Source organism: Pteropus medius, unplaced genomic scaffold (genome assembly GCF_902729225.1).
Source record: "Pteropus medius unplaced genomic scaffold, Ma_sr-lr_union100, whole genome shotgun sequence".
In the NCBI taxonomy this organism is placed as follows: Eukaryota; Metazoa; Chordata; class Mammalia; order Chiroptera; family Pteropodidae; genus Pteropus; species Pteropus medius.
Genome location: NW_024355203.1, coordinates 1,349,751 through 1,377,163, shown reverse-complemented (window position 1 = coordinate 1,377,163; position 27,413 = coordinate 1,349,751). Strand labels below are relative to the sequence as shown.

Sequence of the window (27,413 nt, the reverse complement as noted above, 5' to 3'; positions counted from 1 at the left end):
AGCTCAATTATGTTCTAGTCCATTTAAAAAAATCTGAAATTGGAAGTTGTAGATGATGCATTAAGAATAGAGTTTTTGCAAAAAAGACTTAGAACCTCAATATGAAAATATTTTAGGAAAAGGTCTTGGCCTATATGAAAAAATTAATAAATGTACTCATATACCTTATTGAGTAAAATGTTTATTTCAAGTATATAATCAATTTTTATAATTACCTGCTTTAGCCTAATAGCCATTGGTTTTGATTATGTAAGGCTAATAGCCATTGGTTTTGATAAGTCAACACCATTCTGAAAAAACTTCAATATATTTTCAAACTTTTTCATCCACCCACACCCACTGGCACCAATGGTCCTTATTCTAGAAGCACAGCATGTTGAGACAGACTATTACTGATGGCAATGTATGGGGTCATGGTATGTTGAGGAATAAAACGTTGAGAACCACAAATTTAAAAAGAAATACATGCTTATTTCATTTAGAAGAAAACATTTTTAAATGTCTCTTTACTATCTATAACAAATTTAAATGGCCATATATGTAGTTTATCATTTATTTATGATATATATTCAATATGTCTGTTTTCTTGATATGATGTTTATCTGTATTTATGAGGACAGACTCAGCAAATTATAAATACCTGCAAAGAGTATACATAAAAATAAAAAAGTTTTAATCTAGACTTGTCTCTCATGCTGCCCGCAAACAGAGGAGCTCTAGATTAAAATGTTACTGTCCATAAGTTGTCAGAAGAACCTCTCACCTGCATTACTTCAACATATGTGTACTTGACAGGCCATGAAGTCTCCAAGTATCTGAAACATTGGCCCTCTGAGAAAAAAAAAACCATGATGTGAAAATCATTTTACAGAGCAGCTCTGCTTGGACCTTGTTCAATATGAAAAGAGAGAAGCTATCCTAGGGGTCGTCCTCCACTGACTAGACCTGGGCTGAATATGTGCACAAGCCAAAGGGATGTCAGGGCACTAGGGAGCCAATTGCCTTTCTGTGATCCCTTAATTTGAAACCTTGTTTATCAGAGGTGTTCCATATTGGATCACAGAAAACTGACCCAATCATGTTTTCTTAATGAAAAAGTGTCAGGGATAAATGAATAATAAGAACAGGGGTCACTTGCACTCATATTATGTCCCAATAAGGCAGAGCTATAATTTCTCGTTCTCCCTGACAAGTGATGTACAGTCCTATCTTAGAAATACTATGCCTTCATATCTCAAATTCTCAAAGTAAACCCTCTTAATTTGTACACTCCTCTTACTTGTTGCCACTGTGACATAAAATTCCTTATCATGTAAATATTATCCTTCATTTTGAAGACATGTAAAATATAATTCAAAAAATACATATGATTCACAAAACGTGGCAACCAGTTTGCAGACCATGAAAATCACAATTTGATTCAGAGGTGAACCAATTCTCAAAATAGTGAAGAAAATTATATTTTATAAATTCCTTTTACATGACTGCATTTCTTTTTTTAAAAGGTTTTATTAAAATATAGTTAACATACAATATTGTATTAGTTTAAGCATTTCTACTACAGTGAAAAATGCATAAGAGAAACTCATACGAAATTAGAAACAAGTTAAGCAATAGGACAAAACTCCTGTGATGCCTAGGGACTAACACTTTCCACATCAAATTTTGAAAGCAGCACTAATCAAAACATATTAATATGAAAGATATTGAAATACATTCAGACTTTACTTATTAATCACGTACAATAGTGAATAAGGAGGTAAGATCAATGAACTGCCTTTTTAATTAAATAATCAAACATAAAATACTCTCTTTTAGATGGCATGAAATTGCTTTACCTAGTCATATTTATTTGTGTTCATACATGAAGCACTGAATGTAAGCCATGGCATAAAGCTTAAGTAGAACAGAATTCTAGTTACAGAGCCTATAAACATGGTACCTTCAGGCGAGCATTCTCAATAAATACTACTTAGCTGAGTTAACAGCAACAGCTATTATCACATGATGCATGGCTTTTTCATACTGCAAATTCTATAAGGTCTTGCAGTAGCATTTTCCAAATTATATTCCATATAACACAAGTTTCTCAATAGATATCGATCTATATCTATATCTATATATCTATATCTATAGATATAAATATATATATAGTGTTAAAAAGTTTATATGTTCAAATGCTTATAGGACATGCTGGATGCTATGAACATCCCTTAGGGGCATCTGAATGTACGCTAAAATAAAAAGTTTTGAGTTCAGCAGGCATTTATCAAATTTACCTGTACCGATTCCAGTTTTTCCCAAAATTGCTTGGCCATAGAACTATTTAGCAAGGAATATTTATTAACATTTCATAAAAAACTGGCATTCTGTGATACAGTTTGATCCACTGCCATAGAGACTGTCTTTCACAAACGTCGGTGAAGTAGAAGAGCATTCACATTTTTTTCAGGTAAGAAAACTAAAGGAATTATTAACTCTCAATATTTACTCAAAGATTTAAAAAAATAGTAAATGATTACTATGTTTCTACCTATATGGACTTGAATATTTAATATGCTAGACTTTGATTAAAAGAACTTTCTAAACTTGACAGTGCTTTCTAGCAGTAATTGAGAAATTTAAGGAAATCTAGAAGTGAAAACAAATTGTTTCAAATAACTTGTTTTTAAACAAAAGAGAATTATAAGAGTTTGCTGTGTACTGATGGCTGGAAATGGCTTCAAATTGCTCATTTGAGACTGAAATTGTTATTGGCTTCAGATTTTTAAATGATTTAAGTTATCTCAGAAATTAGGTGTTTTTGCCCTCTTTCTCAATTTCTGCAGGATTCCTTTTTTGATTTATAAGCACTAAGGCTATACAAAGTTAGTAATCATTCTTATGTTTGTGAACACTATAAAACAGGAGAGGAAAACTGTATGTGTTCTTTAATGAAATATGATTTTCTTCAAATGTAAATGGACAAGATTATGTCTTTTGACACAGCCACTTAGATGTCAAAGATAAAGTGTTGTCAGCTTCTGTCTCAAGTCTTCTTGTAGCTAATAAAAGAGTTGATACCAATGTGGCAGTTGGGGGAACGTCTACAGAAAGCAATCATAGGCAGAAAAAGGAGCTGCATTTTGACTTGTTCAAACAAAAACTTATCATTTCAATATGACAGGTATATTACAATAAAGATTAGAATTTCCATCATGAACTGCTGGCAATCTTGGATTTAATATTAGTAGTTCAAATATTTAAGAACAATCTTTAAAGGTTAACATATAGTTAAACCCATTTGTCTTTTTCCAGTATAGCTTTCTTCATAGTTATATTTTTAAAAGCGTTTTCCATTTCCATTGTATATAAACATTCATCTAAAGTTTTCTATAGTATTTTTGTAGTCTTAATTTTATATTTACATTTTTAATCTGCCTAAAGTTACCTTTGGTATACGCTATATAAAAAGGATCAAACTTTTTTCTTTCCAAATGGTAGTATTTTCCATATGTCATTTGAAAATAAAGCATTTTTGCCATTATTTGAAATAAAATCTTAATAAAACTCTATGCTTGTATTTAAACGTTTTTAGTTCGGGTCCTCATTATTCTGCTTGGTACTTGTATCTGATGTGTCTGTCTATTCCTACAACAATACCTTAAAAAGACTTGGAGCTTTAATATGTATTTTAATATTGAAATGTAAAATTAAACATTTTATCATTTAAAAAAAATAACACTTTGAAAAAATTCACTCTAGGATATTTTTTTTACTATGTCTTTGGAACTGGAATCACTGGTGAAAAAGTTCCTCTACTAAAAGCTTGGGCTTCAATAATCTTAACAGCAAACACTTGTAAAGTTTCCAAAAAAAAAAAAAAGATTCCAAAGTCAATGAAATAATTGCAAAGCAATAAAAAGATGAACTTCCAACTTATTTTGTGAAACTGGTATAAATGTTATATTAAAAGATGACATTAAAAATAGTTCAGCATGTCAAAAATATTAAAGATGTATTAAAAGCATTTAAATTCAGTGTCTATTCCGAGTTTAAAGAACACTAAAAGTATAGGTATCCATTCTTTTCAAATAAAAATAACCTAAAACATCCTGCTTAAAGAAAGACAAATACTGTATGATCTCACATGTGGAATCAAAATAGGCCAAACTCATAAAAATAGACAGTACAACAGTGGTTACCAGGGGTTGGGTGTGGGTGTGTAGGAGAAATGGGGATATGTTGGTCAAAAAGTACAAACTTCCAGTTACAAGATGCATAAGTTCTAGGGATCTAATGTACAGTATGGTGACTTAGTTAATACTGTATTGTATTCTTGAAAGTTGCTAAGAGAACAGATCTTAAATTTTCTCACCACGAAAAACAGTAAATACATGATATGAAGGAGGTGTTAGTTAATGCTAATGGTGGTAATAATTTTGCAATACGTTGTACACCTTAAACATACACAATGTTATGTGTCAGTTATAGCGTGAAAATAAAACATCCTGCTTTACAGTAAAAGATTAACTTAAAAACAAGCATTTCTTTAACACTGCTTTGGAAGTCCTGGCTAATGACATGACAAAAGAAAAATCAGAAGTATATAAATCTTGGGAAGATGACTGTTTACTTGATAAAATATAAATGTTAACTAAAAAACAATTAGAATTAATTAAAGAACTCGGTTACAAGAGTAATCAGGGAGATCATTTCATAAACTATATAAATGTCAAACCAATGTACTATGTACTTAAAACTGATAACAATTTTTTTAAAAATATTTAAAAAAATCAATAAATTTCCTTTATCTCAGCATTAGAAAACAAAAGAGGAAAATCCATAAAGACTTAAAAATCTACATACAAATAAAATACTTTGAGACACAAAAGGCAGCATAAATAAATAGAAAAATAGGTTAAATTTTCATGTGAGAAGAGTCAATATTTTGACATGAGTGTTCATTTTGTCAAAAAGTGTTGCAGAATATAATAATAAAGATTGTTGCAGATTTTGAAATAGCCTTGCTTATGTATTTGGAATAAATTTGCATTATTTTTGCAAGATTTTCATTTTTTCATTTTGTATAGCCATTAGTTAATCCAATTATCGAGAGAGAGAGAGAGAGAGAGAGAAGGAGAGAGAGAGTCCTCCTTTCTTTTCTTTCCTTTCTATTCTCACTGGTACTGTCCTAGTTTTGCACCACAAGGGTTCATCATTAGGTGGTTTGGTACATCCTGAGTTTGGAAGGAAAGTTTTGTACTTTCTTTGCCTAATCTCTAGTCCATGATCTTGTTAATATTATGAAGAACCCCATAAATGGTGTTTCTAGTCCCTATCTTTAACACCTTGAATATATTCTACATACCACTAAAATGACTTTTCTAAGATACAGATCAGCTGATGTCACTCCCTTCCTCAAAATCTTCAATGGTTCCCAATGGCCTACAGTATGTCATTCAAAGACTTTGGCATTTGATACCTCTAAGATCAAGACTCAATCCCCCTGTTAAGCAAATTCCTCTAAATTCGGCACCCTGCATCCATTCCCCAGCCAAACTATGCTGTACCCAAAGTCACAGACCAAATTCTACCTAACTCCTCTGTCAAAATCTGACCCCATACCTATCTGAAATTTAAATTCTTTCTCTTCTGTGTTCTGATAGCAATTTATTCACAAATCTGCACTAGCATTTATTCTATTATTCCATTATTTATTGCATGTGGTTATTTGTGTACTGTATAAATGGTAAGATTCTTGGGGGCAGAGTTCATGTAATATTTATACTTATGTTCCCTACCTCACCACAGGCACACCATCTTATATTAAAAAATAATCAATAAATGTTTGATGAATTTATTAAAATTAGTAACTTTATGGAATATGACAGGTAGATATTACTCTATTCAATTTTATTACAGCCATCTTTTTTATATGTTCGGCATGCTCCACTTCATACACTAAGCAACTTCCGTTTTATTATCACACAGCTTGATGAAATGGGTATTGTTAGTCTCATCTGTCACATGTTATGTTAAGCACCTTGCATTTCATTCCATTTTATTTTCATACAACTCTATGGACTAAGTATTTAGTGGCTGAATTTTTCAGTTAAACAACAGAATGTATCTTGCCCCAAAGTGGCAGACCCTCAGTTCAAACCCAATTCAATTTGACTCTAAGTCTCTGTGTGTGTGTGTGTGTTTGTGTGTGTGTGTGTGTGCACGTGCACACATGCGCACGTGCATGTGTGCATGCAAGCTAGTAGAAGAAAAGATAGATATTAAACTCTAAGGATGAAGGAATGTGATGAAAGTTATAGAGAACATATGTGCAATACAATATGTACAAGCATCTGTTACTGTGGATCCCAGAGTCACAGAGAAAGAAAAGGTCAGGATATGTTTTTATTTATTTTTTTCCTGGCAAAGGGCAATAAACTAGGGAATTAAAAGAACAAAGGTTTGGTGTGCTTAAGAAAGACTTGGACAAAACAGTCTTGAATTGTATGGTATGTGAATTATATCACAAGAAAGCTATTAAAAATAATTACTTGGGGAGTTTTTTTTCAAATGCAGATCTATATGTTCTACCTCAACTAATTCTGCTTAAATAGACCTGGAGAGAAACACAGGAATCTGCATTTTAAGAAATCACTTCTAGGTAATTCTGATGTAGGAGTTTCACTGCTTTCATTTTGAAACTCACTGGCATAGAGGGTTAAAAATGTAGAGCCACCATGTTCGGTTTTTCAGGTCACACGCTACAAATCTCCAGTGGTGCCATTTGTATTATTTGCTACATGAATGTTACCCTCTGAAGTTATGCAATGCAAAATCTGTATAGATGTGAGCAACAGCCCTATAAAAGTACATGGTATGATGGGAGAAGGGATGACTAACATTTCCTCAGTCCCTGCAATCTGCCATTTGCTGTGCTAGGCATGGCAGATAGATGACAAATGATAGATCAATAGATCGATCGATAGAACTTATGTAAGTTACATATCCATCTTATCAACATCATTGAAAGTTAGGTATTATCATCTCTGTTGCCCAAATGTAGAAACTTTCATTCAAGGAAATTTAATAACATCTCCCACATTGCACAGCCAAAATACTTTCATTCATTCTATTTATAAATAGCAATTAATGTCTATTATACAGCTGGCACCAAGGGAACTAAAACCAAATAATTGAAGAAAAGTTTATTAAAGAAACAATATCACCAGAAGGAGTCCAGCCTGGTGTTCTATATGGCAATGGGTATTCTCTATGGAATACAGGCTGAATAAGTCATCTGTGATCAGGTGGTACTTTATATTAATATTAGAACCAGGAACATCATCAAGGGATCCATATGAATATATCACAGTATGTTCTCACCATAAATATCATCTTCTTGCTTCAATGACCAAGATAGTCATCAAATGGCATTTCAATTTTTTAAACCCACGAACTTTCACTGAGCAAACACTGTGTGTCAAACCCTTGATAAGGATAACAAGAAAGAGCTCTATATTTTTGATGAAACCTCAAAGGACCCCACTTGTAAATTAGGACAGCCTTGTAAATGGTTTGATAAAAATTGCAAGGTCAATAAAATGTTCATTTTCACTAAAAGCCTAACTGATCCACAGTGGCTACTTTTCTCCTCTTCCTAAGAGAAGATTTTGCCCTCTCCTCCACTCATTCTTATATCATTAAGTAAACACAATACCCAAAAAAGAAAACTATCTTCTAAAGACGCACATTGCCATGGGCTTACTACGGTAGCTTTTAAGGAACTTAAAAGATTTCTTGATTTGGAGTAGAATTGGCAGTGATTGTGCTGAACCACTTCTCTGAGATGGTTAGTAAAATTAGAAAGGGAAAATAAGTAATTTAATTCTTATATCCACAGGGCACTGTCATAAAACACAAGAAAGCATATCTCTGCTTTAGCTTTATAAGCTTTATAGTGTCTTCCTGCTTTCATAAAGAATATGCTATTACCTTCATTAAGAGCAAACCATTAATAATCAGGAGATTAAAAAGTACATGTAAATATTCTATGAACTCAAAAAAGAATATTAGAGAGTATTATTCAGGTAAAACCAAGTAAAATAATTACTAGCTTTAAACTCATCATTTAAAAAGCTAACACTTAGCAAAAATAGTTATGCAAGATGATGAAAAGAGAAGAAAATATGATGGTGCAATTGAGAAAAAATTTAAAACATTCTTGTCACCCAGAAGGACTTGAGTCTCACTTTCAATTTCATCAGTACTTTGATATAATATTCAACTTATCTTTGGCATTCTCATGAACCTTGCTTTTCTTCTGAACACTCAGTAAGTACATTTTTGCTCTTCAAATAGGAGTATTTTGAGATCTCAATGGAATTATCATCACACTTAATCTAGTCTCTTTGCCAAAGCTCTTTATCACCAAACACCACATGCAACATTTATATTCAATTCCCCAAGTAGGAGCTTTGAAATTGAAAATTCAAAATATCAATGTTCTATTTGACCTTTTGCCCAGTTCCTGCCAAAAAATATTGCAAAGCAAAAATACAAAATATTTTATCACTTTATTACAGAAAAAGTCAGACATATACAAAAATAGAGAAAGGAATAAAATAAACACCCATGTACCTATTATAGCTGCGAAAAATAACCTATAGACAATCTTGTTTCCTCTCTACTTTCATTCACTTGATACAAATCCCACATAGACATCTTTGATCCATAAACTATAATACCATTATCTCACCTAAAAATAAATCATGAATATAATCAAATATCCATCCATGATCAAATTATTCTGAAAAATACAAAATATTTGATGAAATTTGTAAGCTATAATAATTGCACTCACATGAATAAAATTGTAATATAGTTGTGGCTAAGCTTTGATAAACAAGTCTTGCTGGGGAATAATGGCTTTTAGAATTTGATACAGAAAAAAATTTTATCATGTCTTCTGATAATCAAATCATTTCAGTAGTCACACTACCTATCATTTGGTTCAATATATTGAATTTAAAGTACTACAGCTATCAATAACATTAGAGCATTGGTTTTAACCAAAAAGATAAAAGAGGATAAAACAATAATCAGGAAATTAAGGTCTCAATGTGATAATGAAGCCTCCTAAATCTTCATTTACCCACTTCCTACTTTTCTTTCCCTTGGAAAAGGTGAAAATTAAAAATTAGTTTATAAAATTTCCAGTGATTTTCTATTAAGTTTGGATTTAACTTTAACAGACATTTATCACCTTTAAAAGAGCCAATGCTGTGCTTCAGGTTTCTTTTAACTCTCAATATTTCTACATTTAAGGCAGAAATGAGTAATTTGCCATGCCCCTTTCACAAAACTGTTAGAAAGTTCACATAAAATAAGCATCTCTGTAAAGAGACATGCAAACAGCACGATACTATTGTTCCATAACTTAGAATAATTTGCCAACAATGAAACTTGGAAAGTGAGGTAATTATCTTTTCATGTTTATCTTTATTCCTAGGCACCATGTTGTAGTGAAGGATAGACTGAACTAAAAGTGTACATTTTCTTATCAAAGCACCTAAAAAAAATTTGATTTCGATTTTATTATTAATTTATTCCATTGTAGCCTAATTGGAAGAGTGATACGCTGTGGTGCTACGATATAAGCAAAATAAGTACATAACATAAAGATCCATCTACTAGAATGTGGCCTACATTAAAGCAGTGGTCTTTGTTTTGGTTGTTGATATACTCCCTCCAAAAAGAGAATAAATTAAGGCCAGAAAGTTAGGGATAAGTAAGGAATAGAAAGTAGGTACTGATATTAAGAAAATTATAAAGCTAGATGGAGAATTATTTCCATTCACGTTAAGAAATATATGAGCTGAAGACATTGCTTCTTAAAACAGAGTCATAATATGAACCAAATCGGTTAGTCGGTGTCTAGAATCTGTGCTATTAATCACTATGCAATTCAACTTACTATGTTCTATCAAAAACAATTACCCATCACATCTCTAAAATAAATATGAGATTTCATGAAAGTAGATAACTCAACCCCAATTAAGGTGCTTTAATGACTTAGGTAAACACATCTGACATCTTTCAAAGTAAAATCTAAGATTTTCCTTGGGCAAATGCGCTGAGAGGCAGCGCAACCCACTACATAATAGCTGAGATTTCTGAGCCAGACACTCTTGGGTTCAAGTTCTATGACTTACTAGCTGTGTGGTCTTGAGAAGGGCATTTAATTTGTCTGTATAGTAATATTTTTTTTCATGGAAAATCATTTATTATGAAGTATATTGCTCCAAAGAGAAAAAGCAAAAGGCTCAGTCTTATTTAAATATGTAATATGTGTCTTACTCTGTAGCTGTTTTTAGTGGTGACTCTTTTCCAATACCCCACCACCACCAATCATGGACATACCACCTACAAAGAAAAAATACTCTTGCTGGTTTATGTAATTTTCTATTTTTGGCATCTTTCCAGATCCACGAGAGTACGTGAAAGATGACTTAGATGTTGTTCTCAGCCCACAGAGACGAAGCTTTGGAGGAGGCTGCCATGTGACAGCTGCTGTTAGCTCTCGGCGCTCAGGAAGCCCACTGGAGAAAGACAGCGATGGGCTTCGCCTGCTTGGTGGACAAATGATTGGCATTGGGAGGATAATCTTTACTTGGACCTTTGAGAAGGATCACCGTCTTAGCGATAAGGACCTGCGGGACTTGAGAGACAGAGATGGAGAGAGGGACTGCAAGGACAAGAGTCTCAGGGTTTGTCTTCTAGACCCTTTGGCACCTTGTGTACTTAGGAACTCGATATTCACTTCCTTTGTACCAGGTTACTTTGAGATCCCAGATGAATACAGCTCATTCTTAAGCCAGATAGGGAGCAGTAGAGAGAGCTGAGTGGGGGTGGGGAGAGGATTCAAGTCTACGGTACAGCATCTTCATATGTAATATACATATATGTAATACATATATGCATGTAATTATATGTAATATGTATTACATATATGTAATATGTGTGTGTAATATATATATTAGGAACTCGATATATATTACTCGATATATATATATATATATAAAACACTGTCATATATATATAATATATATATATTACACTGTCTCTGATAATATATATATATTACACTGTCTCCGATAGATAACATGAGAAAAATGCAGTATCTGACACAGGTATAAACTCAATAAATAGTAATTTATTATTTGGCTGATCGGCCTTTGTATATCCTAGAGTTTAACTATTTGAATGTTTAAGCTTCTGATTTGCTAATTCTTTGAGGGTAACTGTCACTGAAGTGCTAAACAAACAGGGTACATTGCTTATGTGTTGGTTTTAGCTAAAAATCCCACAAGGAGAAGTATAATGCTACCAAATTTTGTAGTATAATCTGATGGACATAAAACACTATTATATCCAGCTTTAATTTGAATGTTCACCTAATTGATATAGATAAGTCATAGATTCTCCATTGGCGGTTTCAAGACATAAATGGCAATTTAAGTCAAATAACAGAGGCCATAAATGCAATTCAGTTCACATTCACTGTCAGTAATGTCCCTCTTTTGCATAACACATCAGTGACAGCATCTAAAATTAAAATAACTGTTTAAAGGTACATAAAGAAGGCTTTTCAAGATCCAAGTTTTTTATTTGTCTAGAAAAAAATAAGTTGGATGTTCTGTTATTTTCTATTTGCGATGCATAAAGCAATCACTTTAGAAAATGAACACTTTGTTAAATTTATAGCTGGTGTGTTCTCATTTAGACTAATCTATGCTGGCTCAGCTTAACTACTACATTGTCAGTGCCTGTTTTGCTGAGCACACCCAGCAAATTTCACAATGGCCAACATCGTAATAAAGTATTACATATTTTTCCAAACAGTACATGTAGCTGCACATTTTATAGAAAGGAAACAAAAGGAGAAAATTGAAAATAGAGAAAGATGCAATAAAGATGAATTTCCATTAACAACCAGGCACCTGAACATCGATGTGGTTACTCATTTCCTCACTTGCAGATTAATGACAGTGTTTACCCCCTTGATATTGACAAGGACATAATACATACTGACAAATGATTAAGGAGGCTGCAGTAGAGTTTATTTCTTGGTAGTGTCAACTGCCCTTCCTTTGGCATGATATGAAAGGCTTACATCAGCGGTAATTTTTAGCAACACCCTTCTGGGGGTTCTCTTACAACTTTATAAAATGAGTATGACAAATTGATTGTGCTAACAAATGTGGGCTGCAGTGAGTGGTTTACTAGAGGTTGCATCTGGTTTCTAAGTCAGAAGAATGATGACAATGTTATATATTAAAATCAATAGTTATTTAATATTCCTATAAAGCCTAAAGATTTGTGATAGTTAAAGATAATCTAGTCTGTTTTATAATACTTGTTTAAGCAAGATTGTTGCATTAAATTACTGCTCAATAGGAAAACAAGTAATCAAATGAAATGGTGTTGTGGGTGTTAGCTGAGAAAAAAATAATGGCAGATTTAAGCATAAGCCCTTTAAAGAAAAACTTTTGATTTTTGATTTTTTTAATGTCAAAATGGGATTTTCTAAGTGAACCATCCACTATTTAGGACTCTGATAACTCAAAATAAGCAACAATAAACTTTTAATATCATTGTGACACATTTGCATTTGAAAGCTATTGAAGCACTATTTGGAACTAAAAAAGAGAATTTCAGAATTTTCATTTTTTCAATGTTCACTTTTCCACTTCTTTATAACGCGATCAATTAAATTCTGTATTTAAAATAATATATTTCTGCTGGACATTATGGCTTGTGTTGAAACAAGAACTTTCCTTATCAAATACAGCTTTAGGCATATCAAATTGAAAGTTACAGTAGCAATGATAAGCAGAAGTATTGAAGCAAAAGTGAGAGAGTGAGGAGATCGAGTCTAGAAGGAGGCAAAGACTAGGAAGGGGAATACATTGCAAAACTGGTGACAGACGGTGAGAAGTGCCTTGAGAAGGCGGATAAACTGAATGGGTAGAAAGGTGCAGAGGGTAAAAGCTGTAGCTTTGGATTCATAGACTTTGGAAGAGAGGAAGAATGAAAAGAACCACCAAAGGAGCTGGTGGAATGCAGAGAAAGAATCAGGAGATCACACAGCTCAGAGAGTCCAAAAAAAGGAGTCCACGGTGTGGAGAAGGGGCTGATTGATTAACTGTCTACTTTTGCCTGAATTTCAAGAAAAATGAAGATTTATAAAATGCCACTAGATTGGTAATAAAGAGATCACTGCATTTCAAAAAGCACAGTTCGGTGCACATTTGTGGGCAATGAGTTAAGGAGTGAATATATACTGGGGAAAAAAAAAAGGGACAACAGTTGTAGACATAATTCTGGAATTCTCCACCCTGAAAGGAGGCAAAGGGAACTGGAAACATGAAAGGTTCAAATAAAACTTGCTGCTGTAGTTGCCCAAAACAAAGTCAATCCCCTGCTTTTAGTCACAGAGAAAGAAGATAGTGAGTAAAATGGATTATAAATCTTTAAATGATAAAGAAAAAGGGAGGGTCCAGGAAAGAATCAAGGAGATGAAAACAAAGTGGGAAAGTGAAAAGGGATACCTCTGAATAACAGAAATGCTGGTAGATATAAGTGTGCATAAACAATGTATAATATAATATTTTTAAATGTCAGTATTTACAGCTTTTATAAAAAATACCTGTAGAACTTTTATTTCTGTGATTTAAAGCAGAAATCTAACAAGAATAACAAATGGGATGAATAAGACAGCTACAGAATTACTAACAACGGAAATGTCATCGACTTGTGTCATGTCTCTTACAGATATGAAACACTGAAGTCCCAGCTTCTGTCAGTAAATTCTACCAAAAAAATGACATGTGAATTTTACCTCTAACTATAGGGTAAAATAGAATATGGAAAAGGATGACATTTTGAAGGGATGACTTCATAACTACCTCTAAAATACACAAATTAAGAAATGAATTGATCAAGGATAGCATCAAACATATAATCAGTAGTATTACAATAGCTATGTATGGTGTCAGATGAGTACTGGATTTATCAGGGTGATCACTTTGCAAGTTATAGAAATGTCTAATCACTATGCTGTACACCTGAAATTAATATAATATTTATGTCAACTATAATTGAAAAAAATAAAATGATCAGAAACTTGGGCACAGTTTAATTCTGGTTTCATAGGAGAATTCAAAACTGGTTAAATAGAATTCCTGAGTAACATCATGAAAAGTTTTATTTAAGAGAATGTTTCGATATTGGAAAAGTAGTGTTAAACCTTTCTTTTCTCTTCCAAAGCCCTCCTATGTTCTCGGTCCCTAGCCTTTATCATCCCCAGTTCTTTAGAGAGTAGTCAACAGCCATTGCCTTCCTCCTCCCGCCCCTCCTATTTCACTAGTCATCCATGAAATTCAGCTTACTAAAGGCACCTAAGCCCTCCTAATGGCCAAATGCAATGGGTACATTTCAGATTTTACCTTATTGAATTTATCTCTTGACTTTGTAATACCTGTTCATTCTATTCTTTCCTAAAATTCCTCCACTGATTTCCTTGAAATCACACTCATTTACTTATTTATTCATTCACTCAATAAATAATGATTTTAAGACTATGATTTGTCAAGAATCTTTCCTACAGTTGTTCGTCATTCTTTAATTGAGCATTTTGGTATTTATTGTTCTTCCCTCTCTGACCCCTTACATGTTCTCCGCACTTGACATAAAACTCTAGGTGATCACACTTAGTGAGGATGCTAGCCGTCACTGATATCAATAATTTCCAATGAAGGACATGAGAAGTATGAACAAGAATTCTCTATGGAATGTGTCAGGTACAACTGAATGTTCTACAGACCTCTAACTCTCCAAAAGTGAAGTCATCACCACCCACCCCTAATTTCACCCCGAATCCCAATGTCTTCTTCTATGGTGTCCTCTATCATACTTCTAACACAATCATCTACCCAGTCACCAAAGCAAGAAACTTGGGTGTTTTCTCAGGTATCTCTATCTACTTCTATTTTTCATTCAACTCTAAGTAGTTTGTTTTTCGGGTTTATTTTTAATGAGATCTTTTTGAAGGTATAAATCAAACACTATAAAATTCACTCTTTTAAAGTATGCAATTTACTAGTTTTTAGTATATTCACGATGTTGTACAATAATCACAACTATCAAATTCCAGAACATTTCCATTACTATAAAAAGAAACTCTACACGCATTAGCAGTCACTCGCAATCTCCTACTCCGCCCAGCACTTGGCAACCACTAATCTACTTTCTGTCTGTATGGATTTGGGACAAATAAGTGGTCTCTTCTGTATGACTTAGTCCTGTTTTAACATAATCATTTCCAGAGTCAAATTTTCATCTCCATCCCTGTTTTTCTGGACTATTCTGATGATCTCTTAACATATCCTTATGACACTTAGCCAATACATTTATCTAAAGCAAAAGTCTGATCAGATCATTTCCCTGCTTTAAACCCCTAAGTAGTTAACGATCACTCACAGATGAAATCCAAGGTCTTCAAACATGGCATAAAAGTCAATGTCTAAACTCTTGAGTCTCTCTTGACATCAAATGCTTTAAGTTTTACCAACACTGAATTATTAAGTTTCCTATAAGCATAATGTTGCTCTTACCCTCTTTGCCTTTGCTCAAGTCCCTTTCATTTCAGAATGTTCTCCTCACCTGGCCAACGCTCATTTGTCTTTTAAGACCCAGGCTTTGATTATTCAAGAATCTCTTCCTGATACCCTAGGATCATATGCTCCTCCTGAGTGCCTCCAAAATATTCACGAAGATGCATATTACTGCATTTATCACATTATTTGATAATTATCTGCCTAAGTATCTCTTGCCTTCACAACACTTGTGAAATCTTTGGGATGAAAAGGCTAATGTAGTCATCTCTATTTCCCAAGTTTTCTGTAGAGTTCTTAGAATATGAGAGCCATTCCAAATGTATTTGCAAATGCATAAATGAATGAGTGCATCAATAAATTAATATTATAAACTCATTGAGGAAAGCTTAATTAAATGACCTCAAATATTTATTATTGGACATACCATAAAAAACTGGTCTGGTCCATGAAGCAGTAAAATGAAAGACATAGATCAATTGCTAGAGTAAAAGAAAAAAATCGAAATCAGCAAATGGTGAATTGTATTTAATCAGAAAATTTCAATGCAAGGATAGATAATCATGAATTGGAGATGGTGAATGGGGAAAATTATACTGAGAATTGAGACAGATTCAATGATTTCCATGATCATGCAAATAAGAATCCTGTTATTTTATTATGGAATAATAAACAATATGTCCACAAAGATACAGGCAATTTTGAACTGAAAGAAATGGAATGCAATGAATGCTAAAGCAAATTGCTAATGGACAATCAACAGGGTCATAATTAGGAAAAAAGAAGTCTAACGTATTTTTAAAGCACACCAACTGTTTTTAAAACAGTTGACATGATGATGGGTATAGATCTTCCAAACAGCATACATCAGAGAAAACTGAAATCATGTATGAATACCACATTTCTCAATCGTCTGACACTGTTCGTCTGACACATATCATACATGATATGCAAGTAATGGTAGCCATCCTTAATAAACAGACTTAGATTATCTTTAAAGTTTGGTTATTTGGTTACACTTATTGTTTTTCCTGCAGAGACTAAAGGTTCCTTCATTTCAACATCCACCATGGCTGTGCTGACACTCCAGAAAATACTAACAAAGCCTTCAAGCCTGGCTTTATAAACCTCTGCTGTAATGGAAAATAAAGCAGAGGCATAAAAACCTTATAAAAGAAAGTCCCTTGTTGCCATGGTAATGTCTAGTTCCTAAAGGCTCAAAGGAAGAGCTCTTTTCTCTGATTCACCTGGGTCCTGTTTTTGCATTGGTGATATTTAGATGATCAAAGATTTTTGAGAAATAAGCATTTGCTATAAGCAGGTAAACATTCCACATTTATTTTTAGTCTGTAGAAACAGATTGTGGGCACACAAATCCACATTCAATTAATTTACTAAGGCAATATGCAATGAGTAGTGGTGATTCACTACTCATTCAGAATGCTCCTTCCATGTTTTCTCTCCTCTTAAAATGTCCTAGTACAACTAAACATGACATCTTTTTTCATTATTCTATTTGCTTCTAATAGATTCACACTGAATCATAACATTTGGTCAGTTTATAGCGGAGTCATAATCATTCAACAACAACATTCCAAAAACAGTGAAGCACTGATTTACTATCAAATATAATTTACAATCCTAATTTTTTAAAAAAGTAACTCATAATATTTTGCTTGTTTCTAATTCACCATTGATTCTTGTGCAATTAACATATGACTCAAGGAAATATATAACTTTCAGTCACCTACTGGAAATACATATATATCTATGTATGTGCATATACGTGTATGTTATTCTGTTTAAAATGTTTTGAAATATCACAATATAAAGATGCTCGATGTCATTAATCATCAAGGAAATGCAAATTAAAACCACAATGAGCTATCACCTATCAGAATGGCTATCATCAAGAAGTCAATAAACAACAAATTTTGGTGAGGATGTGGAAAATAGGGAACCCTCGTGCACTGTTGGTGGGATTGCAAATCGGTGCAGCCACTGTGGAAAACAGTATGGAGGTTCCACAAAAGAATTAAAAACAGAAATATCTTATGAACCATCAATTCCACTTCTGAGTATTTATCTAAATAAATCCAAAACACTAACTCAAAAAGATATACACACTCCTATGTTTATTGCAGCATTATTTACAATAGCCAAGATATAAAAGTAACCTAAGTGTCCATCAAGAGATGATTGGATTAAGAAGGTATGATACATATAACAAAATGAAATATTACCTGTCCATAAAAAAGAATGAAATCTTGCCATCTACAACAACACGGATGGATCTAGAGGGTATTATTCTAAATGAAATAAGTCAGACAGGGAAAGACAAATACCATATGATCTCACTTATATGTGGATTCTAAATAACAAAACAAATCAACAAATAAAACAGAAACAGACACATAGAAACAGAGAACAAACTGATGGTTGCCAGATGGGAGGGGAGTTGGGGAGCTGGGTAAAAAAGGTGAAGAGATAAAGAAGTACAAATTGGTAAATACAAAATAGTCACAGGGATGTGAAGTACAGCATAGAGAATAAGGTCAATAGTGTAATAACTGTATATAGTGCCAGGTAGGGTACTAGACTAACCAGAGGGATCATTTTGTAAATTATATAAATGTCTAACTACTATGCTGTATGCCCTAAACTAATATAAAACAATTTTTAATGTCATCTGTAATTGAAAAATTAAAAAAAGTAAAATAAATAAATATCACAATGAATTATATAAAAGCCTGCTTAAAAAAGAAATATATTACAGAGTTACTATAGTAATGTTATAGTAACACACACACAAACACCCAATGTTTTCTGAATACTTGGTATCTAAAAACCTCCATAGCAAATGGTACATTGGCATGCTGAAAGATCATTTTCCAAACTGCAAATTTTATTCTTTTTCTATGTAAATATACATATAAAATTTCTTACGTTGCCTAGAAATACAACCTACAATGATATTTACAATAAGGTGTTTAATTGTTAATTATTTTGAAAGGTTAAGAAAGGCTGTATTTGAGTAACAAATGTTGGTAAATCTTAAGAAGAAATATATCAAATTCATTTATGGCATTTTTACCCACGTGATTTCATTGGGCTAAATATCTACGTATGTTTCCTTGAAAGAGGAACTATAATGACATAATGTGTCATATATTAAATATATCATTCCCTTTATTGTACTTCCTCCTTTACAAACACACCCTATATAATAGCCAAAGCCACTAGAGGCATCTCAGGAACTTGCCACCTCTTCATAAAAGGAACAGGACGCCTCTACCTCTATGCTCCCTGTGAACATTCCAGTATAGTCTGTATCACTCTATAATATATATGTTTATTATCTCCCACTTTACACTATGAGCTCTGTGAGTAGTGACCATGCTTTGGGCATTTCTATTTTCTCAGCAGTGGAACTCAGCTGAGAATATTTAGTGAATTTACAAATGGTAACAAATGAATAGCCCTTATCACAATGTACTGCGTATTATAACCAGTTATGTACACATCCAATGACCATTTTCTCTATTCACTAAATAATAACATGCTTGAGAACTGCAGGACTGGTCTAAACATATTTGTCTACTTTTCCCCTGGCACATTAATTAGGGATTTGGTAAAAATTAATTCTTTTTTTATATTTCTGCCTTCACTTAGTTTTTTTTTTTTTTTAAGTTTATTGGGGTAACATTGGTTAATACAATTACATAATTTTCAAGTGTACATTATCATTTGACATCTGTATATTCTATTGCGTGTTTACCATCCAAAGTCGTTTCTTTCAGCTACCATATATTCGATCCCCTTTACCCACTTCGCTCTCCCCCTAAACCCTATATTTGACCCCTTTTACCCCATCTGTCTCCCCGCTCCTCTCCCACCCTACTAGTAACCACTAGTCTAAAAATTACATTTTAATTAGAAATGTATAAAGTTTAGGAGTAGTAACAATAGAAATCACAGAATTTCCTATTGTTATTTCAATGACTTCTTTAGACAGTAACTTGTCTGTATTTTCTGCTAAGTTACATTAGAGAAATTTTGCCCCCTAAAAGCATTAGGCTTTTGATACACTTGGCTCTAGTTTCCAAGATAAGTTTCTTTCTGAAGGTAATATTTCTTGTCCTTTCTTTCAGGGATGGATTTGAGAGGCCTTACAGATATACCGGATACTGCTCTATCTTGAAACCTCAGGAATATTCCCCAAATAGATTATAAGTCCTTTGGTATCAGTAGAGATTTAAGTCTAATATAAGGTCTTTCTTAGTCATCACCTTTAATTATCCTGTTGAGACATTTTCTTCTAATAATATACCTTTCAACTGAACCACTGTGGCATCTAATATCAGTAGAATACTTCTATAATACAGTTCAATTTTTAAACATAATTTTATACAATTCACTGTGATATTTAGAAAATGGTTTAAAATGCAGTAATATGATCAGAGCAAAATTTCACAGTGTCAAAGCTCCAGAGTCATACTAACGTTTTAAACTTAGGATTATTTATAAAAGAGCATCATTCTCAAATAAAGTTAAAATAATAGCAATCATTAAATTCTTTTATAATTCATATTGGCTTACCGATACATAATTTCTGAGAATAATAAAGACTTCGGATATTCAGACACCAATCTGACATTGTTAGCTATAGTTTAGAATCAAACAAAGCATTTTATTTAGAGTTCAAAACTCACAAAGCCTTGTGAACAGGTCAAGCAGACTCTAATATGCTACATCTGCTCCTGTGGTTGCTCCATTTTTTTTTTAGATAAAATGTCAGTCAAACAGTGTTTTGCCTATTCCCGCATGAGTTCTTAGACTGTTCAGAAAACTCATGGGGGGAAAGATTACTTATTCATGAAAGCACGGTTTTTTTGGTCATTCTAGATTTGATTGGCATTAGAAGCAACTATGTCTGACTCCAAAGATTTAAATATTCATTATAGCATAATCATGACATTTAAATATCTAAGCATTAGAAGTTTCAAAGTAATTTTCATTTTGGAATAAATGTAGCCTATTTTACATAGATGACCTAGCATAATGACAAGGCATTACATTCCTGACAACTTAATGTTTGGGAGACTAAAATATAGAATATTTAGAATTTTGTTAAAATATCCTACCCAAGTTACTTAGATTAGAAACCAATTTTAGCTGAAAATTAGTAAATAAATAAGAAGACGGCACCTTACAATAACTTTGAATATGTGCCTCCCTTTAAATGAATTAAGTATCCCTATAATTATATGCATAAATTAAAGTTTTATCACTGGATCACATATATAATACCAAGGGTCATTTAATCACTCTTAGAGAATGTTTTCATGAACTGCTCCCCTTTCTAAAGAACTGTAGTATAGATGTCTGTGTGAGAGTGGGGGTGTACACACACAGATAAATATTTCCATGCACTGGGCGCTGAAATCTGTACATAACAGACACAATACCTTCAAATGAAATATGATCAGATAAATTATCACTCTTTCTACTTTCTAACTAATTATGGGGCATAAATAATGTTTTCCAGACTGTAGGACATCATTTGAGAGTAAACCTAAGCTGATGTTTAGATTTTAATGAGAAAACAGTTGAATTCAATATTAAAAACAAGCAATAAAATAATTCAAGAAAATGTTAAATTTCTACATTAATTCAGTTTGTGGAAGAAATGTATTTTTAAAAATAGTTTCATTGCATTATAATTGGCATACAAATATAATTGTCTTGCATGTTTAATGGGTAGAATTTGATAAATATCAGTATATGCATACACCCAGGAAACCATCACTGCAGTTAAAAGAATAAACATATCGATCAGACCAAAAAGTTTCCTAGAGCCTCTCTGTAATGTCTCCCTTTCTGCCCCTCCTCCACTGTCTTTATGTAAGTGATCTGTATTCACTATAGATTAGCTTGCATTTTCTAGAATTTCATATAAATGGAAGAACAGTGTATACTTTTTGTTTGGCTTCTTTCCCTCAGCATCAGCATGATCATTTTGAGATTAACCCATGCTGTTACATATATCAATAGTTCATTCCTTTTGTATTATTGACTTGTATTCCATTGTATAGATAAACCACCATTTTAAAAAATCGATTCACCTGTTCATAAATATTTGGCTTGTTTTCAGTTTTAGCTATTGCAAATAAAGCTGCTATGCTCGTTAGTATACAGCTCTGCATGGAGCTATGCCTTCATTTCTCATGGGTAAACACGTAGGAGTAGAATGGCTGTGTCATATGTAGGTGTATTTTTTAGCTTTTTAAGGAACTAACTGTTTTATAATGTGGTTGTGCTTTTTTACATCCCCATCAGCAGTTGGTCCTATGGGCCGTATGTACATTTACTGGGACAGAAGCATCCCTTCACTGAGCAATGTACTCTATATGGTGAGGTCCATTTTATAGGAGTTGGAACATAGGTTCACTATTCTAAATAATTACAAAAGTGGATTTTTTCCTTCCCCCTCACAAGTAACAGATAATGATGAAGAAAAGTACATAAATAAGAACAACTAACAATTATTGAGTGTAGCCTCTATTCTAAATGGTTAATATGCATTACATCATATAAATACCTACAACAATCCGTCTTACAGATGAGGAAACAGAAGAGATAAATGAGCTGCCCTTAGTCACAAAACCAAGTGGCAGAGCCAGGCTTCAAACCTGGCAGTCTGAACCCAGGGTTTCAGCTCTTAATCACAATATGATACTCCCTCTTATCATCTACACATTACTGAATAGTTGTAATTTATACTACACAGCTATGAACTATCCCTCAGATTACCGCATGCCTTTGGTCAATTTCAAAAGTACTGAATTTACTTTTTTCATCAATTTTGTCTAGCTTGATTGTTTTTTGGAGAGTGAAGGTTTTGCTGATTTCCATACTCTGCCACAGACAGAAATCTTGTCTCCAAAAACGTATTTTTGAACAGATACTTATCTGAAACATTCGGTTTTTATTTTTAAACTGACTTTATTTTTCTAACTTAGTTTTAGTAATATGTCTTAATATAAAAAATGTTAAACAGCAACATAATACTCTATACTAATTAGAGACTGCTAAACAGTTCTAAAGTCTTTGTCCCTCTGTAATTTTTCACATATAAATAGAATATACCTCTGATAACTCTAATTTACTAGAAACAGCGGGGAGAATTCATCTAATACCTTCTCTCCCATAGTCACAGTGAAATTCAAATTTACTTTCCTTAATCATTACTTTTACAAGTTATATATATATATATATTTATTCAGCTAGAAAACTTGTCAGTAATCTTGATTGTGCTAAAGAAAGTAGAGTTCACAAATGTTAAATCTAATTTCCAGACCTTTACCTAAAATAAATTTTACTAGTTGAGTATAATTCTTTAGTAAAATATGTATTAATTTCTACATAGGGTCAAATTCTAAATGTTTGAAACAACTCATAAAGCAGCAAAATGAATGGTCTTCTTTTAAAACCAATCCCCAACTACTTGATATACATTTTATTATGATTAAAAATGAATGAATATAGGTAGTTTATAAACATGTAAATGATATAAATTTAAAGTTTTCATGTATTCAAAATTGAGCTTCCAGCTGTCAATGTAAGATTTTCAAAGCCAGTTAGAAAAAGTAGATATCAGGTATTTCCCTGTTTAGGAAACAAATATCATAATTAAACTGGGATATCTAAGATGAGTTTAATATAAAGAACAATATACAAATGTCATTAAGACAAAGCAAATGGATGTAACAGATATCAGAACCTAGAGATAAAGGACAAGCTGGGTTGAGAACGCTTTCTGACAAGAGTTGTGATTTTTTGTTATCTGATCACCAGTTTACTTCAAAGACCACTTGGCAGAAAGGGAGCCAGGAAAACAAATTATCCCACATTCAGTCTTCTCCCTCTCACTGATCTGTTGTTCCTCACTGGCTATACCCAGCTGAAAGACAGAAGACAGGGAACCCCTGAAGCCTTCCTTACAGTTCTCCTCCTGGGGCACACAGCATGTTGGGGGAGGGTGGAAATGGACCTGGGGGCGGGGAGGGAATGACACATTGAAGATATCCAAGATATTGCCTTTGAGTTTATAGCTGAAACATGACTATCATATCTCTATTTTTATGCATACATGTTTATGAGTAAGATTTATTTAAGAGTATACTGTAGCAAATTCATTTGTTAAACTGTAGTCCATATATATAAACTGCAGATTTTATTTTAGTAAATTAGATCTCCTGAAAGGCTAATGTCAAGACATATGACATTTTTATATGTTTTTACCTTGTTGTGAATATGTATATTTAGAACCAGAAAGGAAAGTATGATGATTAAGAAGCATACTAAAAAGGTTTTTGGTCCTTTTTTGTGATCTTCTCATATTTATTTTAGTTGTGTGTTTAAAACATTTTAATTAAGATATGTCTTTATTCACAACCATGGACAAATCCAAATGGAGTAAAGTGTGGACCCTTTTTTCCCTTAAGCATTTGGTTTTAAAAGTAGCAGCCACTAAAATAATGTTTGAACATCTTTCTTGCTGCTACAAGAATGACTGTTGATTTTACTACTCTATCTATAATGAAAACTCTGGAATTATAGAATTGCTTTCTGCAATTGCTTTTATGGAATTCTCAACATGCTAAGTTTACTCTTTTTAAAATAACTGATGAAATATGACACAAAGGCTCATTTTATAAAGCCTTGAAGGAAAATATACTCATCCTTGGCAATATTAGGTTTGTTAAAATTTCAAATGAGAGAAAAAACAATCTCATATATTCTTTACTAATGTATATAGTGGGTATTTAGCTTTGCTTTAAGGAATGCTTAGATAGATAGATGATAGATAGATAGATAGATAGATAGATAGATAGATAGATAGATAGATATAGATATGCATACATCTCTCTCTCTCTCTCTCTCTATATATATATATACACATACATATGTATGTATGCATGTATGTGTGTATATATATACATATATGTGTGTGTGTGTATATATATATATCTGTATCCATCACACACTATAACTTTGGTGGCATTTTATCACATTTGTCTTACAACATTACTTATCATTGACAAACCCGAGAAAAATTTTACTACTTGTTTTTTAAAATACCATGTAAAAATCATGTGAGTAAAACATCATTTTTGCATAATTTAGTTCTAATGTGGTTTGGTGTGCCAAATTTTTTAACCACATGCTATTCATAATTTTTAAGTTGGTTTTCTTCATATTAATGGGAAGAGTTCAAAAACTCAATTGATTTCAGAAGGATCATATTAATTCACAGTCCAATACACTATTAATAGCTCTATCTGCTATATCCTTAAGTTCAAAATGTTAAATGAAACTCATTCACAACATGATTTGGCTCACTTCAATGTTTCAATAAGTCGTCAAGACTACACCTGTCAATACCACAAAGAGTAGCCACAATAGAGGTTGACTAGGAATTTTATGTTTGATATATATTTTATGAGATTTATAAAAATTTCTCCAAAGATTTTAACTGAAATTGAAGGTATATTCGTTAGTATTGTTTCATGGATTATTTTACCCCTCTATGAAGACTTTCCAGTGTTTCTATCAAATACTCAAAGATACTTTATTTTCTATTAATGTTCACTTTGGTAAGAGTTAGATCACATTCTTCATGTGTTGACTGCCTAAGGAAACTAGATATTTTTACAGATACATTCGTTGTAAGTATTTTTCATATCAAGTCCTTTATCTGCTCTAATTTTTAGCATTTGCAGAATATCCCAAAACACATTTTTTCTTTCTACTTTATTAGAGTACACACATGAAACTAACAGTTTTTCTATAAAACTTTGATTTTTAAGATCTGCTATAATTTTAAAACTCTGTTAAAATACTTAATACACATATACACCTTCATTTTCAAACATGGAAATATGCGTTCATCATATGCATTTATTAAGCCAACTACACTATACATATGTAACACAGAGACTTCTTTCAGAATACACAGTTTTGTTTTTTCCCATTTCTCAAATTAATAGATATGATGAGACCTGTGATCTACAACACTGCCAGATTAGCATATATATAAGTCGGCGTACTGTCAGGTATATTTTCATTTTCAATTAACTGAACAAAATAACATGCACGGAAGTTGCAGAATTGAATAAAATCGCTATAGTTTCAGTTCATATTAAACCTCATATAAACACGTTGAATAAAATTTGAGAAGAATCCAGATCCCTTTAAAGGCATTTCCCCATTATGTCTGTGACATAACATGTACCAAGCCCTTGAAAATAAAACCTGAGGAATCACCTCAGTGGCTTCCCTGCCACTTTTCATTCACATTTCATTCCCATCCTATCAAAATACAAGTTCCACCAATTCTTTTGTCTAAATGTCACTCAGATGTGTTCTGATCACTACAACCAGAGAACCGTTCCCTTGTTTATTTTGAAGGGTCTTTCTGCTCATAGGTCCTGGTCACCTTGATGTTCCTCCCTTGATTCAAATCTCTCAGAATTTCCAAGTCTCAGTGAATTAAGCCCAAATTCTTTATTAAATCATGCCCCTCCCAATAACTAACCCCTCTTTGTTCCCAGCAGTAATTACTATTTTGATTTCTAGCCACACAGATTTGAACTTTATAACTTTATATAAATAGAATCATACAATAAGTACTCCTCTGAGTCCTTAAGTTCTTTTGATTATGTTTTAAACTTCATCCATGCTATAGTATATAGTTGTAGCTCTATCATTTTCATTTCCAAATAGTTCTCTATTGTGTGAATTTATAACAATTTCTTACCCATTTTATTGTTGATGGACATTCACACTGTTTCATTTTGGTAATATGAAAAACAATGCTGCTAAATGCATTGTTTTAATATCTGATGATATCAGGAAAAAATTGCAATTAATGTCACTTTTAATAAGTTTGCTCATTTTCCATCAATTCACATAATTTTCTGTCTTTTAGATGGACTTTTAAATGTATTTTAAAACGCACTTGTTTAAGCTTATGTTCCTAAGTAGTTTTTTTTTAAAAATATCAAGTCTAGTAAGATCATACTGAAACATGGAAAATAAAAATACACACTAGAAAGTATTCACTCATGTAAGTTCTACAAAGACCACCATATTTTTTTCTGTTTCAAGCCACACAATTAAAGACAAGGTCGATGTGAATAAAGACATGAGTGGCCATGACCGATATGTGGCCTTATAATTACCTTCTATACATCTTATTTATGTGTCAAGTAGTTTCCCTAAGGCTCTTTCCAGATCTCATGCTCAAAGACTGAATTTCTTACCTTGTTAAGTGAGAGCATTCAGGTATCAAATAGAACTAAAAAATCATTATTGTAAGTAGGATTTAAAAAACATACTTTTAGATAACAGTAAAATTTACAGGATTATTCCTGCATATGTTATAGTTTATTTTCCAGAGCATGTAATGCATATTATATCATGTGTGAGACTGCTCTTAAATAGAAAGTCATTTAAGGTAAACAAAGATAAATGCGTGTGTCATCTGGGAAACGTGAAAAGAAAAGTGGAGTTGGTGAAAGAGTACAGGAAGCTAAGAGACAATGGCACTGTGATGCACAGATCCTATGAAAAGCTACAGACAACCTAAAAAGAAGATGAAAAAGGCATAAAAAGACCACGTGGAGATCAACCTCTATCAAGAAAAAACAAAAACAAAAAACCTGAGCAACAACTATTTATCAAACATCA

General features: G+C 32.6%; 1 protein-coding gene across 1 annotated transcript in view; it reads right to left on the bottom strand.

Annotated features, from left to right (window-relative positions):
* Positions 1 to 27,413, bottom strand: part of IL1RAPL1 (interleukin 1 receptor accessory protein like 1) — a 1,227,390-nt gene that overhangs the window by 812,143 nt on the left and 387,834 nt on the right. The window lies entirely within an intron of this gene.